General features: G+C 38.1%; 1 protein-coding gene across 4 annotated transcripts in view; it reads left to right on the top strand.

Moving 5' to 3' along the window:
• plekha6 (pleckstrin homology domain containing A6) overlaps window positions 1-16,274 on the top strand; it is a 141,550-nt gene that overhangs the window by 17,522 nt on the left and 107,754 nt on the right. For 2 of the 4 annotated variants that reach the window (XM_086087823.1, XM_086087829.1), the window contains exon 2: window positions 9,127-9,236. The gene's annotated coding sequence lies outside the window, so the exon portion shown is untranslated. Of the gene's footprint in view, window positions 1-9,122; window positions 9,237-16,274 lie in introns of all 4 variants that reach the window. The other 2 variants (XM_086087824.1, XM_086087830.1) reach the window with 1 other exon arrangement.

The following is a 16,274-nucleotide window of genomic DNA, read 5'->3' as shown; positions in this document are numbered from 1 at the left end:
ATTTGTATTTATTTCAACATTTATTTTTATTTTTTTAATCTTGTTTTTTATTTATTTTTGTATTTTTACTTATATAATAATAAATATATATATATTGTTGTTTTTATTCCCATTTATGCTTATTTTTTGTATTTAATTTTTAAATTATATTTTTATATCCATTTTTATTTTCACTTTTATTCATTTATTTAGTCATTCATTTATCTTTAATTTTGGCAGTTTTTGTCCTCCATAGATGTATACTTTAGTTGCTGAACATTTCATTGATTTAAATTCCAAGTGAAAGATACAAACTTACGTGTTACTATCTGTCCTAGGCTAAAAAATCTTAAATAACCAGCGACAATTAAAAACACGCACACACGCGCACACACACTTGCCGTTTGCAACCATGGTAACATAATTATGGGATAAGCCCACGATATAGCAATGAAAGTGAAGGTAGCATAAAGAATGTTTGAAAATAAAGGTGATGGGCTGTTGATCAATTTGAAGTAATGGTTGTAAGAGGTACGCAGCAGTCATTTGTTAGGAAAATAATATCTTATTGAACTGGCCATCGCCAACTGTTTACATCCATCAAGTATTTTACAATAATAGCTTCCTATATTGGATTGCAAATGTAACTAATGTCAGGATAGGGAGAATTCAGCTGTGACAGAAGGCCCTTAATGACTCTGAGAAGAGTCACACAGAGAGACAAAGACCATTAGCAATTCTCCAAAGAGACCAGAGAGAGAGGAGGGAGATGCATAACAACAAAAAAGATAACAGAGGAATAGTAAGCAAATGCTACTTATTGTTTTATTGTATGTATCTTTTTTGGCAGAACAGAATAATGACTAAATAGCTGTTTCCACAGTTTGAGCCTGTCTTGCTAAATTGAATGAATTAATGTCGTGCAACTTGAAGTGATTTAGGCTAAGGTCACACCCTGGAAATGGGTAATGAGATTTTAGTGAGATGACAGCAAGGCCGCTCAGTAAACTCTTTGCATGTTTTACAGATGATGCCCAATCCGATTTACTTTTGCCTCTTTACAGTTGGTCAACTAATCTGCAATGTCACTCTCCAAGCCCACACCATCCATTTATCTAACTCTTATTCCCATCTCTTCACTGTAGAGCATCTGTGTACTATGGCAGTGGTTCTCAAATGGGGGCACTCCAGGGGTATGTGAGATTTTAAAATATACTTAAAAACTTAAAATGTATATGTAAATATTTCAAAAAAATAATAGTTCATAAAATGTTCCGTAGGCTATTCAATTTCGATTATCCTACACTTATGCCCCCCCCCCCCCCCCCCCCAAATGGACATAACTGTTTTTCACACACATCGTGTGTTTTCCTCAGGTGTCATTAACGAGATGATCTAGCCAAAAACATGTTTGCTATGAGGAAGACTGTGATTGTTAATTTGGAATTGTGCAAATTCTGAAATCAGTCAAATCAGGTTACTTAGGGCAATATCCAAAGTTGTCAATGTGATGCGGCTACACACATGGACAAAAATGTTGGAACACTCAGTTAATGAAAGAAAAATAATTAATCATAATTCTAATAATTAACACTTATTTATAACATATATAATATAACACATTTTTGTCTTCTTCTTCTTCTTTTTTTTTTTTTACATTTGTATGTTTTGGGGATAAAACTGAATGCAGACATTCCAAAAAAATGTAAAACAAAAAAATGGTGGGGTTGGACATGTCACATAGCAGCAACGAAATATTACAAATTATTTATCTCTGTCTGCTGACAAAATAACAAAAAAATCACATCTATTTTTTTTTAATGCATTTTCAGCCATCCATGTACAAACATACATTTTCTACTGCATGAGAAGAGAGGGTGGATCAGCTGACTTTTCCCTTCAATGCAAACTGACTTGACTTGTATTCCTCTCCCACGAGTTGTTCATATTCATTCTGCATCACAGTCACACGGTCCTCTCATCTGGTGAACTCTGGCAAATGAGAATGTAATTATTGTGCCCAGTGCATCGTCTATCCAGCCAGGCCACATGATTTGTTTCTGCTACTTTCATGACATTGAGTTAAGCAAAGCAAAGCCCCAGTCTATGTTGCATTTGTGTGTTCACATAATCACCACATGTGCAGTATGTTTAAGAAAAATAGCAGTGCACGTTTGAAAACTACAAACTGTGTTTACTGTGGCTGGCTATATAAAAAAAAAAAGTCTAGTCTAGTCAGTATCACGCTTCATGTGGCCAATCATTGTTTTCATTCTAGCTTCAGATTTTTATTATTTCCCCCTGTGCATGGATGCTTGTCCATTGTTTTAACAGCACAATTCAAAGGTTCACTTTACTTTGGTCCAATGACAAATGATTAACTCTTTGTCATGATCTTAATTAAGTTGTTGTGTTTGTCTGCTTGTTTGTGTATTTCCTATGAATGAAAAGCTGCACTCTCTTGATGTGATTCAGTATAGTTGCAGTTATTTGGTGTTTAGGTCAAGACTTTGTGAAGTTCATTTGAAAATCTTAATGTCAAGCTAGTGCAGTGGTCTGCAACCTGCGGCTCTGGAGCCACATGTGGCTCTTTAGTCCCTCTTCTGTGGTCTCTGTGGATTTCTATATATTTTTTAAAGTAGAAATTAATATATTGTTTACATATTTAATTGTATTTTTTAATAATTTTTCTTTAAATGATTAAATAAATAAATAAAAATATATATATAAAAAAAAATGTCAGTCCAAATTTTTAGGTTGTCAGAAAAAAAACGAAAGGTTGAGAAAAAGTTTGAGAAAATTACCATAAAAAGTCCATGAAATTGCCAAAAAATTTAAAGAATTGAGTTTAAAAAAAAAAGGCAGAAAAGAAAACGTTAAAAAAAGGTAACCATATAATGTTCAAAATCAAAGAATTCCTGAAAATGCCACAAACCTGCGGCTCTGGAGCCACATTTGGCTCTTTAGTGCCTCTTCTGTGGCTCCCTGTGGATTTCTTTAAAAAAAAGAAGAAGTAGAAATTAATATATTGTTTACATATTTATTTGTATTTTTTTTAGATAAATATTCTTTAAATGAATTAATGATTACAAAATGAATAATAAAATATTCAAAAAATGTCAGTCCAAATTTTTAGGTTGTCAAAAAAAGAGATGAAAGGTTGAAGAAAAAAATTAAAAACAAAACAAAACTTAATATCCAAAAAGTGACTATAAAATTTCCAAAAAGGAAGAGGAAAAGCAGAAAATTAACCATAAAAAGTCCACGAAATTGCCAAAAATGTCAGAGAATTTAGTTTAAAATAAAGAGACAGAAATTTTTCAAAAAGTAACCATAAAATGTCAAAAAACAAAAGAATTCCCAAAATGCCACAAAATTGCCAAAAATGTCAGAAAATTGCGAACTAAAAAGACAAAAAAAGAAGAAAAAAAACACAAATAGCCATAAAATGTCTATTTGGGGGGGGGGGGTGGGGGTGGGGGTTGGGGGTTGGAGGATTGGGGACGCAGAAAAAAGCATTTAAAAATTATATATGAAAAATTACCCTCCAAAAACAGAAGACAAGAGGTAGAAGAATATTAATGTCTACTTATTGGATGCTGCTGTGATATTTTGTGTTACAACTGTAATTAGCTCTTAGGAAGTTGATACATTAACACTAACGCATTGTTTCCTTCATCACAATCTTCAAATGATTTGTGGCTCCACACAGATTTTTGCTTATTTATTTGGCCTAAAATGGCTCTTTTGACAAGGAAAGGTTGCTGACCTCTGGCCTAGTGTATGCATTCCAGAACCACCTTGGATGTGTGTTGAGCTCTGTGTCATGCTGGAAGACCCATTTGTAAACTTCAACCATCTGGTTTGAGGTTTGCTGAAGAATTTTGAGGTTTGCATCCCTTTTCATTACTCTGTGCACCATGTCCAAATTACAACGCTGCTTGGTAGGGACGTAGCAATCATATGAAAAGTAGGAGGGACAAATTGTTCAGGATTAGGCTAACTTTTATGAGCAAATCATCCTCTTTTCTTCAACTGCTCCTCTTCATGATGTGGTTTGAGGTGGATGCAATGCACTAGTCCTGTCAGCAGTGCTAAAGAACAGTGGTCTTAGAACACCTCCTTTTGGTGACCCAGTGGAGAGAGTGATGGAACTGAAGATGTTTTTTTCTACTCTCTCTGAACATGGCCTGTTGGTGAGGAAATCTAGTAGCCGATGCTGAGGAGGTTGACTGTGGTAAATGCTGGATTTGAGTCAACTGGCATTCAAATATGTGTGTATTTTTTTTTTTTTTATTCAAGTGTGCCAGTCTCAGGTCGAGTGCACTGTGGAGCAGCTTGGTCGGGAAGCTTTGAAATTGGTCATTATACAGGCAGCAGTGTAGATACTGTGTTGTGGTCCTTTAGATAGTGTTCACTGATGTCACGGGATCGCGAGCCCGGCCCTCATGTTGGGGCAACTTTCCAGCGGACTCAGCTGTGTTTGTATTGTGTTTACACCGAATGTTCTTTTGTTATTGAGGAATGTCACCTCCAGCTTCCTCTGACGTTACTTGTGTAAGCAAGACTTATGCGGAAGATTTAGTGCAACACTCCTTGCAGCGGTACACGTTGAAACGTTTGACTAGTGGAATCGATAAGATTACAAAAATTTGCGACCGACCGTGCTAGCTACGCTAGCTGTGCTAGCATGTTACAACAAAAACAACATCATTCTTGTGTCTTCTGTGCTTTCGGCTTTCATTGGTTGCTATGTGTATTTATCAATTGTGAATTGGAGGTGAAGAATCTTGGCAAGTAAGCTACCCTGATATCAAAATATGTTAAATCAACATTGAATTAGAGGTAAGAAGGTTGATTTTTGGTCACGGTTGAAGATTGATTGGTCAATCAACATTGATTCAACAACATAATGTCAACATTGACGTTTGTGTTTAAAAGATGACATTGCATCTACATTGTATTTTGGTTGAATTAAAAAGGTCAATGTTTAATTAACGTTGAATTTATGTTTGCCTATCTCCTTTTTCTCCTTCAGCGGAGAAAGGCATTAGGAGTGGTGGAGGTATTCTGTGGACAGGCCTGCTGTAATTATTGCACAATCATACATATAAATATTGCATAATTGCAATTTTACATGATTGCAATTCCTTTTGTTTCAAGCAGGACAATTTCTTGTTATTTGAGGGACGCCGAATCCAATGAACTTGAGAGTCCCTAAAAATCGATAAAATACTTTTTTTTTTCCAGAGCAAGAGTATTTCTGAATGTTTGAAGGACACTGAATCCATTAAACTTGGTCCCCTGTCTCTACGATACTTCTAAGTTGTGATATTTCCGAAAGAGACATAATTTTTAAGCGCTGTCTGTCTATGTCTGTTTCTGTCTGTCTCTCTCTCTCTCTCTCTCTCTCTTTATATATATATAATATTTTATTTTATAGTTTTTTTTAAAAGACACTTTTTCTGAACTATTTTTTTGCCCTGAACATGCATCCTGTTGCATGAAACTTAACTTCTTAGCCATTTCCAGGGCTCTAACAAAAAAATGATCCACCTAAAAGACCATCCTTTTAGTATGTTGTTAAGGTCTCCAAGAGAAAAGTGGAAATTTATATAATTTCTATGTGACGCAAAGTTCTCACACTTTAGACTAACCCTAATTCATACTTCAATGCTTAATAACTCAAAACCTGTGGAGAGTTAAGGACACATATTTTAGAAAGTTATACAGCTTGCTGAGACGAACATGTGAATATATGGATCATCTCTATGCGACACTCCTAGGCAAAGTCCTCCACTTTAAACTTTAGAATTCAATATAAAATCAACCAAAATATGCATGGAGATTCAGATTTAGATGGTGGTTGAACCAACATTGATATTGTGTGATTTATGGTTGAAAAGCAAATGTTGATTTAACATTTTATCAATCTTGCGCTTTCTGTATAATTTAAACTTTAGATCTCAACGTAGATTCAATATTTAAGCTGAACTATGTTTCAACAATGATTCAACCACATTTTGGTATCGGAGTAGTTTCCCGACCGCAAACATTGTTGATTTATCACTTATTTTCGTACATTTTAACAACAATTTAAACTTTTGGGCTACTAGGAAAGAAAAATAAGAAACCTTAAGGAGGATATTTGGAGAGATCTCAAAATCTAACATGTTGACCACCAGATCTATTTTTAGGCAGAGCTAGCCACGGCTAGCAGCTCACATATAACACGATCGCATGATGGTAAAAATGCTTTTACCATAATGCATAATACAATGACACTCAAAATGGCCAGAACACACTTTGGTAGACTTTGTCGGTTGGAAATCCTTTCAATGTATCTTTGCAATTCCGGACACCTCTTTGTCTGTTCCCATTTGACATTCCATGGACCCGTGAACGGCATACAGTACAATGTGGGGTAAATGACATCGTGTACTGTGAATACTATCTAGAAGCTTCGTTTCACATCTTTGTTCACCCTGTTTTTGCACCATTGTGAAGCGGTTTGTGAAAATCCAGAATGAATTAACAAATTACTTGTAGTAAGCAACACACGCGCTCTTCAGCATTTGCTTGCGTTGTCTCGCTGGCCGTTTGCCACACCAAAGACCTGCTGGGTGGGGGTCAGTGACGTCATGTGAATACTATGTATACCAGCCTCTCAAAGCACTTCATCAGTTTGGGAGTTGAAGCAACAAAGCAATGTTTTTTTCTTGAATGGTATTGTGATGGAAGACTTGAAACAGGTTGGAATAAGAGCCTGCTTCAAAATGTTGGTGTAGATGTCTTCATAAGCACTTGTGCCAGCTGGTAGGCATACTGCCATTTGTATTTATATATTTTATGTCGTATTCCTCTAAGCTTAAGCTTAAGTAACCATAAAATGTCCAAAATGGAATAGGAACAGCAGAAAATTACCATTAAAAAGTCCATGAAATTGCCAAGTATGTCAGAGAATTCAATGTAAAAATAAAAATAAAAAGGCAGAGAAGAAAACGTTCAAAAAGTAACCATAAAATGTCTAAAATCAAAAGAAGAAATCCCGATAAGTCCACAAAATTGCCAAAAATTTCAGAAAATTGATAGCAAGAACGGCATAAAAAAAAAGGCAGGCATTAAATGATTTTACCATTAGAAAATCCAAACTATCTCCAGGACTTGTAACCTTGTCAATTCACGCAACTGATGTTAGTATCAACTTAATCAGGAAACCGCTTATGTCCATGAGCTGTTTTCTGACAGTCCCTTGCACCTCCTCGGTTTAAGCTTGCTTTCTGATAATTTCATCTTTCTCTCAACTGCTATAATTCTGCCATAATATTCTTGGCGCAAACTGTGCCGGTATATGATTAGAGCAATATCCTTGGTGAATAGGATGTTAAGAGGGAGCAAACTGCACGTGCAAATGAAGAGCAATTAATGGCGCTATCAGCAGAGACAGTGCATTCTTAATTAGTGGTTTTCACCCTTAGATTACTTAACCACATTTTTTATCTCATATGTACCTTCATATGCACAACACACCAACCAACAGGAGGCAGCAGTCTGTTAATGCAGTCACGCAATTTATCTTAGTCAATCCTTTTTTCCCCTTCCCAAATATTTTTCCAAATTTAAAATGATGCAAGTATGATTTTAAAAGATTACTAATAAGTGGCAGTTTTTATTTTTTATTTAATTTTTTACATTAGCAGCACAAAAATTAAAACCTCTCACTGGCGTACTATTTTTACAACATGCCACTGTGCTCCTTAGGGCTACCTGACACATATTGACTCCTGTTCTAAACAAATACATACAAACTGTTAACCGAATTCCAAACCATCTCCAGGACTTGTAATCTTGTCAATTCATGCAACTGACCTTGGTATCAATATATTTCCAATGCTTAAATCACAATTATTTGCTTCAATATTAGTAGTCAACATTCCCTGCTGATTTTAAAAATATTAATCTACGGGGGAATCTGGAATTACAGAGCAGTGATTCAAAATGGAGCAAATAAAACTAACAGTTTGTACAAGCTTGGCCTGCTTAATATTTTCCAGCCTAAGGTTTCAAATATTGATGGTGATGTTACTGCAGGCTACTGATATTTATACACAGTAGAGCCTCTGAAACTTGCAATGCATACTGAGTAAAACACAAAATTGGTTGGTAAAAATTAGGGGTGTCAGGCGATTCAAATTTTAAATCGTAATTTATCGCCTGACTTCAATAGTTAACTCATGATTAATCACACATTTTATATTTGCTCTAAATGTACAATGAAAAAATTGTATTCTAAGTTTTCATACTTTTGTTAAGTGGTAAAAAAATGTTAAACTAATACAAATATGGCTGCATCTTTTTGGCATTGATACAGTAATTTCATAATAATTCATAAACTTCAATTAAAATTAAAAAGTGTACTGTACTGTAAAAAAAACTAGTGTGATATTGATTTGTGTGGAGGTAATTTTTCTGCTACTAGATGGCATAATTGCATTTGTAAGACGTTGGTGAAAGCTCAGTGCATTTTAATTTTTATATTAAGAGCTATCTACTCTTTAGCATGAAGTAACTAGTGAAATTCTGCACATTTAAAAAAAACAAAAAATTTAGAATACAACTTGACCCCAGTCTCCAAATATATGCATTATTATTACATTTATTACTGCTAAATTTTGACGTGCACGTGTCTGCTGCGTTGTGACTGGAATTCCCCCAATACAGGCTTTTCCAATCATTAATCGCTCGGTAACTAATTTAACTCAAAATTAACGCACAGATTTTGACACCCCTAGTAATGCAGAAACTTACTTATTTTTCTATGTCCAAACTAAACTGCCTTGAACATTAAGGAATGCAATGGGCAAATAATTAAAATAAGCAATCAAAATAATATAACCTGGAAACAAATGACAATTGACTTGTAATAGTATTATAAAAGGGTGTTGAGATTGATGGGAAGAAAGTAAGGGAGGCAGAGCGAGCGATGGAGGTTGCAGAGAAGAGAAAGGGTGGGGGTTGATTGTTGCTGTAGAGTAGGTGGTTTCAAATTTCTCTTCTTTCATTTCTGCACTCACATGCATTGAACCTCTCTTACTTTCTCTTTCTCCCATATTCTCTCCTGACCACTGGGGTTTTTCTGCAAGCAAGCCCATTCCGGCCAAGCCTCAGCGTGTTGTAGGCGGTTGCTACAGAAAGGAAGACAGGAGTGTAGAAAACAACAAAGAAGAGACGTGACGTGAAGTGGGAAACTAAGGAAGGTAAGCAGAGCAGCACATGTACTTGCATATTTGAGAGTTTAAAGAAGGGAACATGCATTTTCTTTTTTGACTTTTGGTTTTGTGCATTGGGGTTGGCTGACGTGCATGTTACAGTAAGTGCATGTGTGCGTGAGATCAGGCCAGACATGGCTGCTGATGTGACTAATGTGATTACTGAGTAGTTCTAAGAAGTTGCAGAAAATCCTAATAAATGAAAGATTCATCCCCGACAGTGATGGGCTGTGCGGTTAGAGAATTGATGGTTTACTTTAAGCTTTCATAATCACTAAGAGTACAGTGCATCTGTTTTACACCAACTTGTTGGAATAGCTTTGGCAGCCTGCTCTGTCCGCTGGCAGGCTGCAGGTGGACATCAAGCATGGATCACTTTGTCGGTTAGTCATGTTATGAAGCTTTTAGAAACATGCACGAATCTGTGATGATGACATTTTTAATTGCATGGTCTGGATGGGGTTGAGCATTGCTAGACTCCAATATTTCTATTCTCTGTTAAAATCTGGTTGTATATCGATCACAAAGCTAGAAAAAAATTAATAGATCATCTAAATTAACAGGTGTGTTTTTCTCTCTTTTTTAATCAATAGTTGTATCTTTTCTTTTTCTGGAGTTGTCAGGTCTTAGATCATAGACTGATCTTTGCTTGTGGCTGGTATGACTGTCCACACATTGTGTGACCAAGACCCTCTTTTCATTTGCCAACATGTCAATTTCACTAGGACGTGTAGAAAATATGCCTAACCGGCTTTCCGTCTTAAAGAAAAATATTGCAAAGCTACTAAAAAAACAAACAAATATCTATTCTTGTGTATCTATTTTCTGATGTCACATGTATTTGCGAATTTAAGAAAGCAGCATGACAGGGTGTATTAGGGTTGGATCATGTGTGCACATGCATGTAAAAGCATGTGTGTATATTCAGGCAAGGCATAGCTGCTGATATGACTAATGGGATAACACAGGAGTTCTCAGAGGTTTCAGAAAATCCTGGTGATTTAGGGTTTCAAGATCACTATATGAGAACTCGAAATAGCTACGCCACGGCAACCTTCTGTGCCCGCTGGCAGATTGCAAGTGGACATCAAGCATTGGTCAATTTCTTGGTTAGCCATGCAATGAGGCTCGGGATGTAACGATTTCCAAAAATAGTTATCACGATATTGTGGGAAGGTTAGCGATCCCAAAAAAAAAGCTCACAATAATGTGTAAAAACTCACAATATTGTAAATAAATATCCATCCATCCATTTTCTTAAACGTTTGTCCTCACAAGGGTCGCGGGGGGCGCTGGAGCCTATCCCAGCTGGCTTCGGGCAGTAGGCGGGGTACACCCTGAACTGGTTGCCAGCCAATCGCAGGGCACACAGAGACAAACAACCATCCACACTCACAATTACACCTATGGACAATTTGGAGTGTTCAATTAACCTGCCATGCATGTCTTTGAAATGTGGGAGGAAACCGGAGTACCGGAGAAAACCCACGCAAGCACGGGGAGAACATGCAAACTCGGCTTGGCCATGTCATTGTCATTTGCTCCTATTGGCTCATGTTGTGTTTGGCTGAAGCAGGCCAAAAGTAATGTTTTTTTTGTTTTTTATGGCATTGTTGAAAAATATTTTTATAATTGATAATTATGCTGTTAAAACAATGGACAATATTTAGAGAATTGATAAAGTGGCCTAAACATTACTAATTAAAATGTAATTGCACTAATAAACTAACCAACAGAGGGTGCTAGAACTGCACAAATGGAATATAACCTCACATTTTTAATGGTGGTGCTGCTTTTAATATTGTGACCTGACGACGACGAAATTGTGGCACTTTTAATATCGCGATATCACGATATTGCCGCTATTGCTACATCCCTACATGAGGCTATTGAAAATCTGCATGAGTCAAGGTTTATGATAATAAAATATTTAATAGTACGGTCTGGATGTGGTTGAGCATTCTCATTCTACAATTTTTCCTTCAGATTCAGGTTTGACAAACACCAGTCTCGGTCTAAGAAAACAATGAACAGCTCATTTCGGTGAATAGATTTGTACTCACATCATTTCTTTAACTGGATTTGTCAGTTCTTAGTGTTTAGACAGATTTTTTTTGCCTGTAGCAGGTATAGCCGGCCACAAATTGTGTCGGGAGGACCCAGAGCATGTCGTTTTTAATAGGACGATGTAGATTGTATGTCCAACCAGCATCTCAACTGTAATAATTCTGAAGCTCAAAATAAGCTTGCTTTCATTGCCAGGACTGTGGGCTCAGCGAGTAAATCCCTGTCTACATCAAAAATTCATTACAGTATTTATCTATTTTCTGCTGTCATGTAAAACATTGGTAGTAGGAGTAGACATAGAGTAGTCCAAAACTTTCCACTTTTTGCCACTTGATGATCTCATTAAATTGTTTTGAAAGTGTGTTTTGTGGCATTATGACTGGGAATGGGTCAGATGCGACCCGCAAGCCCCAGAGTATGCTCTATAAGGGTTTAAGACTGGAGACTGACTGAGCTAAAACCTCCTACTTTTTTTCCCTGAAGAGCACCTTTGTTGTTTTGGCAGTGGGTCATTATCTTGTTACATGATTTCTTTAAATTGTCAGATAACATTTTGTAGATGTTCAAGTGCATTTTGCTACTGATGCTTATGAGTTTCATAAATACAAATAAATGAAGAAGCAGCCATGCAAGCCACCGACTTTCACAGATGTTCTTGTATGCTTGGGAACACTAGCATACCATTAGCAGAACTTACAGCAAGAGTTGAATAACACGGGGAACGTTGACTGTTGACGTTGAAGGTTACACCCCCTCAGTGCAGGACTTCTTTTGGTCTGTGAATTTTTCACATCAGAGCAGTAAACTCTGTAACTCTGCGCCCACTGATATAAAGACTATCTGTGAGTTTAAATAACTTTGTCTCCAAACTTAAAAGCTGGTTGAAAATAAACCAATATTGTACCCATATGTAGTGAATGAACGGGGCGGGGGGTTGGGGGTTGGGGGTGGGGGGTGAGGAGTGATTAGCATATGTGATTGCTTTCATTTATTACAATTGATATTGTGTTACGCAATAAATCTTTTAAAAAATATTACAATTTATTTTATTATTTTTAATGGTGTGGCTTTGTTTTTATGTGTTTTAGATTGTGTATCTAGTGTAAAAGCTCAAGCAGGGATGGGGGTTGTAAATTAGCATATGCTCTGTATGCTCAACATCAGCTGCTAGCTTTGCATAGTGTCTATGTCTGACTGCATTGTCCCTGTTAAATAAACTAATAAAATGAAATGGAAAAAATATAATTATTTCTGAAAGTTTTAGCTTTGGGCGAGAGGTGGGTACACCCTGAATTGGTCCTGAGCCAATCACAGTCAATGAATAGCTATTGCCAGGCAATATGCAATTTGCTGTTGCCTGACAGAGACAAGTTCAGGAACGTAGCTTCACCTTGGCAAGTTCCACCTGATATCATTGTTGCATCAAAGAATTCCCTTTCTTCATTTTTGTATCAACCATACACAAAAAGGATCGCTTTCAAAGTCGCTAATGTTGCAAAATTGTGTAACAAACGGTATGCAGGCATGATGGTCAAGCAGAACATGACGTCATGAATCATGCGAGTGGGATGAACAGTACAGACACGCACACTCAGTGTGTGTGTGTGTGGGGGGGGGGGGGGTGCGTGTGCGTGTGCGTGGGGGTGTGTGGGGGGGGCGTGTGTGTGTGGGGGGGGGGGGGCGTGTGTGTGTGTGTGTGTGTCTTGGCCTCCACTGAATCCCTCAGATTGGCTCACCGGACCCCTGGGGTTTGATTGAAGCCAGGTTGCAAACCACTGCCGTAGACTAATGACTTCTCCAAGAGATAATCAAACAGGAGTCAGTCAACCTAAAGTCCAGTCAATGTGATGAGATTAGAGATGATTAAGGTGGTTAAAGGGACATTCAGTGATCTCTAGCACCATCTAGTGGTGAACTAATAATTCATTCATTTTAAAAACTGACTGTTTATGTCAATAGTATGCAAAAAAAAATGTTGTATTGCGTATTTTTTTTTAATTTAAAGAAAATATATGATTGTAGGTCTAGTAATTACTAGTTATATTACATGGCTGTAGCTGCCATGTTTTGCCACCATCTTCCTGCTACGGATGCCCAAAGGCCAACTTCGCGAATGTAGTTAGCCCGGGTTATGGGTCGACCGCATCTTACCTTTTACAGCTGGGACCGGCAGGTGGTCGTCAACTAAGTCCCGTGATTCGGGCCTATCTCTTTGTCACTTTCTGCTTTGCTCTCGCAAGCGTTTACTATCTTTTTTTTTTACTTGCTCCTCTCGCTACCTGCTCTTGTTATCCACTCCAGCCTATGGCTTCGACTAACTCCCGCTAGTCGCTCTTGTTAGCTCCTCCAGCTAAATCCAGCTCGCTCTGTCTTTCGTCGTCGCTCTCTAGGCTTCACAACGGCTGTCAAGTCGCCATTGCTCGCCGCGATGCTCATTTGCTCAGGCAAAATAAGAATTGGTGGTAGGCTGGTCAAATGTGGTCTCTCTGAGTCACCCTAGAGTGTGTGCTCCTGCATGCTTCTAATGCTATTCTTTGACCACAAGCTGGCACTAGGAACTACACATTGGGTCTTTAAGCAGCCCTTCTCAATAGAACCTACAAAAATGTTAAATTAACCATTCTTAACTTGGTTGGGGGGGGGGGGGTGTCTGGGGGCGGCTGGGACTGGGTTGGGGTGGATGGCGGGGGTGTATGGGTGGGGGGGGAGTGTTGGGGTGGGGGGCGCTCCTGCTCCTGGGTTTGCTCTCCGGCCGGTGGCCCCTGCTGGGTCCGGGGGTTGTCCCTTGGCGCTGCCGTGGCCTGGGGGGCCCTGAGGTGTTGCGCTTGCTCTGTCCTGGCAGGGGTCGACGGCTCCCCTCTTTGGTGGAGATTTTCATGCATGCCAGATCCCCCACACCAGCATCTATCGAAACTCAGACACAATCTGCTTCTTCCTCTGGTCGTTGAATCGGTGGAGGCTGGTGTCTGTGGATCTCACTCTGCTTGAGTCTGTCCTTCCTTTCCTCAGTCTCTCCTTTGGTCTCTTGAGGTCTCCCTGATTCGTTGGAATTTAGATGTTTGTGGGGTTGGTGAAGGACTCTGGTTGGTGGCCCGGTGGGTGATGGGTGGTGTCTGGTCCGTGCTGGATTTCACTTTCCTTTCTTTTCTTTGGTCCTTCTTCGGGTCTGCTGACGGCCTCACGACTCTGGCTGGAAGTGTTCGGTTTAGGTGAACGGTATGGGATTTTTTTAATAGGTTTTAGGTGAACTAATGAATACACACTCACACGCACGCACACACACGCACATGCACATACACATTCACATACACATACTCACCCACATACAAAATAAAAATTTATATAAAATAAAAAAAATAAAAAAAGAGAGCAATGATGATGACATGTCAAATCGGTAAAATTACTGAATGAACAATACTGAGCTCTCCAGAAAAAAAAGAAGAGAAGAAAGCTTGTGCAGGACAAAGTATTAAAAAACGTATTTATACGTTTTTGGGTATGAATGAATTTGTCACGTGAAACAACTCTGAGAAGACATATGATTACAAATTGTTGACTTGCACAAAGCGACAAAATGTTATCACAGTAGCTCTAAAATCCTCAATCCTTGGTAAAATATTACATTTTTTTAAAGACACATTTTTAGTCCAGTTGGTAATCTCCCTGGGAGTGGCCGGCCAGTGAAAATGACTGCAAAAGCCCACACAGAATGTTCAATGTGAAGAAAAATCATGTCTTTGGTATCAGCAGGTTATATCTCTGTGGACGAATCTACAATAAGTAAATCATTTAGAATTTAGTTCATGGGTGGACACCATAGAGAAAATCACTGCTGTCTGAAATGAATGTTTGATGTTTTCAAAAGACCACCTGGATGTTCCACAGTACTACTGGCAAACTCTTCTGTGGACAGATGAAACCAAAGTAAAGTTAAGAAAAGTAAAGAAAGAAAGAAAGAAAAAAGAAAGAAAGAAAGAAAGCTGCTTGATGTGTTGTCAATGAAATGTAAATGAGAAAAAAACATAATTCCTGCAAAAACAGATTGTTTCTCTCTCTCTCTCTCTCTCTCTCTCTCTCTCTCTCTCTCTCTCTCTCTTGATTAAATTCCTCTCATTCTAGCCTCACTGACATTAGCATCCACTCAACGGACTGCTCCATTTAGTTGGAGTGCGTATGCAGCAGGAAAATGTGAACTTCATTTAAAAGTGATGGAGGGCAGGGTTGTTTCATATAGAGAGGGAGGAGTGGGGGAGGCCGAGAGAGCGAGAACTTTGGAGGGAAAGAGAGTGAACAAATGTGGGTGTGTTTGTGTCAGCTTGGGTTTGTGCTGGCTCGCCTGGAAGAATTGTAAACACACAAAGAAACACATTCCTTTTCTTCAGACACACAAGTACATGCAAGGGACAAATGAACAAATGTGGGTTTATAAAGTGCAGAATTGTGAATTATAGTAGAGCAGAAATTGTGTTTCTTATATACGTTATGTTACTACCTGGAGCTTTTATACAGAAGCCAGTCACAGTTCAATGATTTAATAACAAAAACAACACTTTAGAGATCAGACTGTAAACTCAGCCTTAATCTCTAATCTCTTGTACTGTGGAAATTTGTCACACCCATTTCAAAGCTGCATAGGTGTGAGTAAAGGTATGCACACTACTCTGTCTCTTGCCCATTTCCTCGCATGTGGTTGTCTAATTAATGTCTGCTGAATGAATACACAAGCAAACAACTCTGACTTTGTTGGAAATCATTCCTTTGATTTCTGCGTGTTCAAATAAATTCAAAGTTGAAATCTGTGAACAAGTTTGCCAGCTTTATTTCAGATTCTGAAAGCCACTTGGAGCTACTGCTCAATCATCGCAGCTCACCCACAAATGTGTTCTTCTCAAAGTTCATGCATGCATATATACCGAAATCGTTCCCTCCCCCTGTCATTGACAAAGAGAGTACCATTTG

This window comes from Leptonotus elevatus, chromosome 10, assembly GCF_054856555.1.
Source record: "Leptonotus elevatus isolate MCC_2025b chromosome 10, RoL_Lele_1.0, whole genome shotgun sequence".
In the NCBI taxonomy this organism is placed as follows: domain Eukaryota; kingdom Metazoa; phylum Chordata; class Actinopteri; order Syngnathiformes; family Syngnathidae; genus Leptonotus; species Leptonotus elevatus.
The sequence above is the reverse complement of the archived record's forward strand: the minus strand, read 5'-3'. Positions and strand labels throughout refer to the sequence as shown.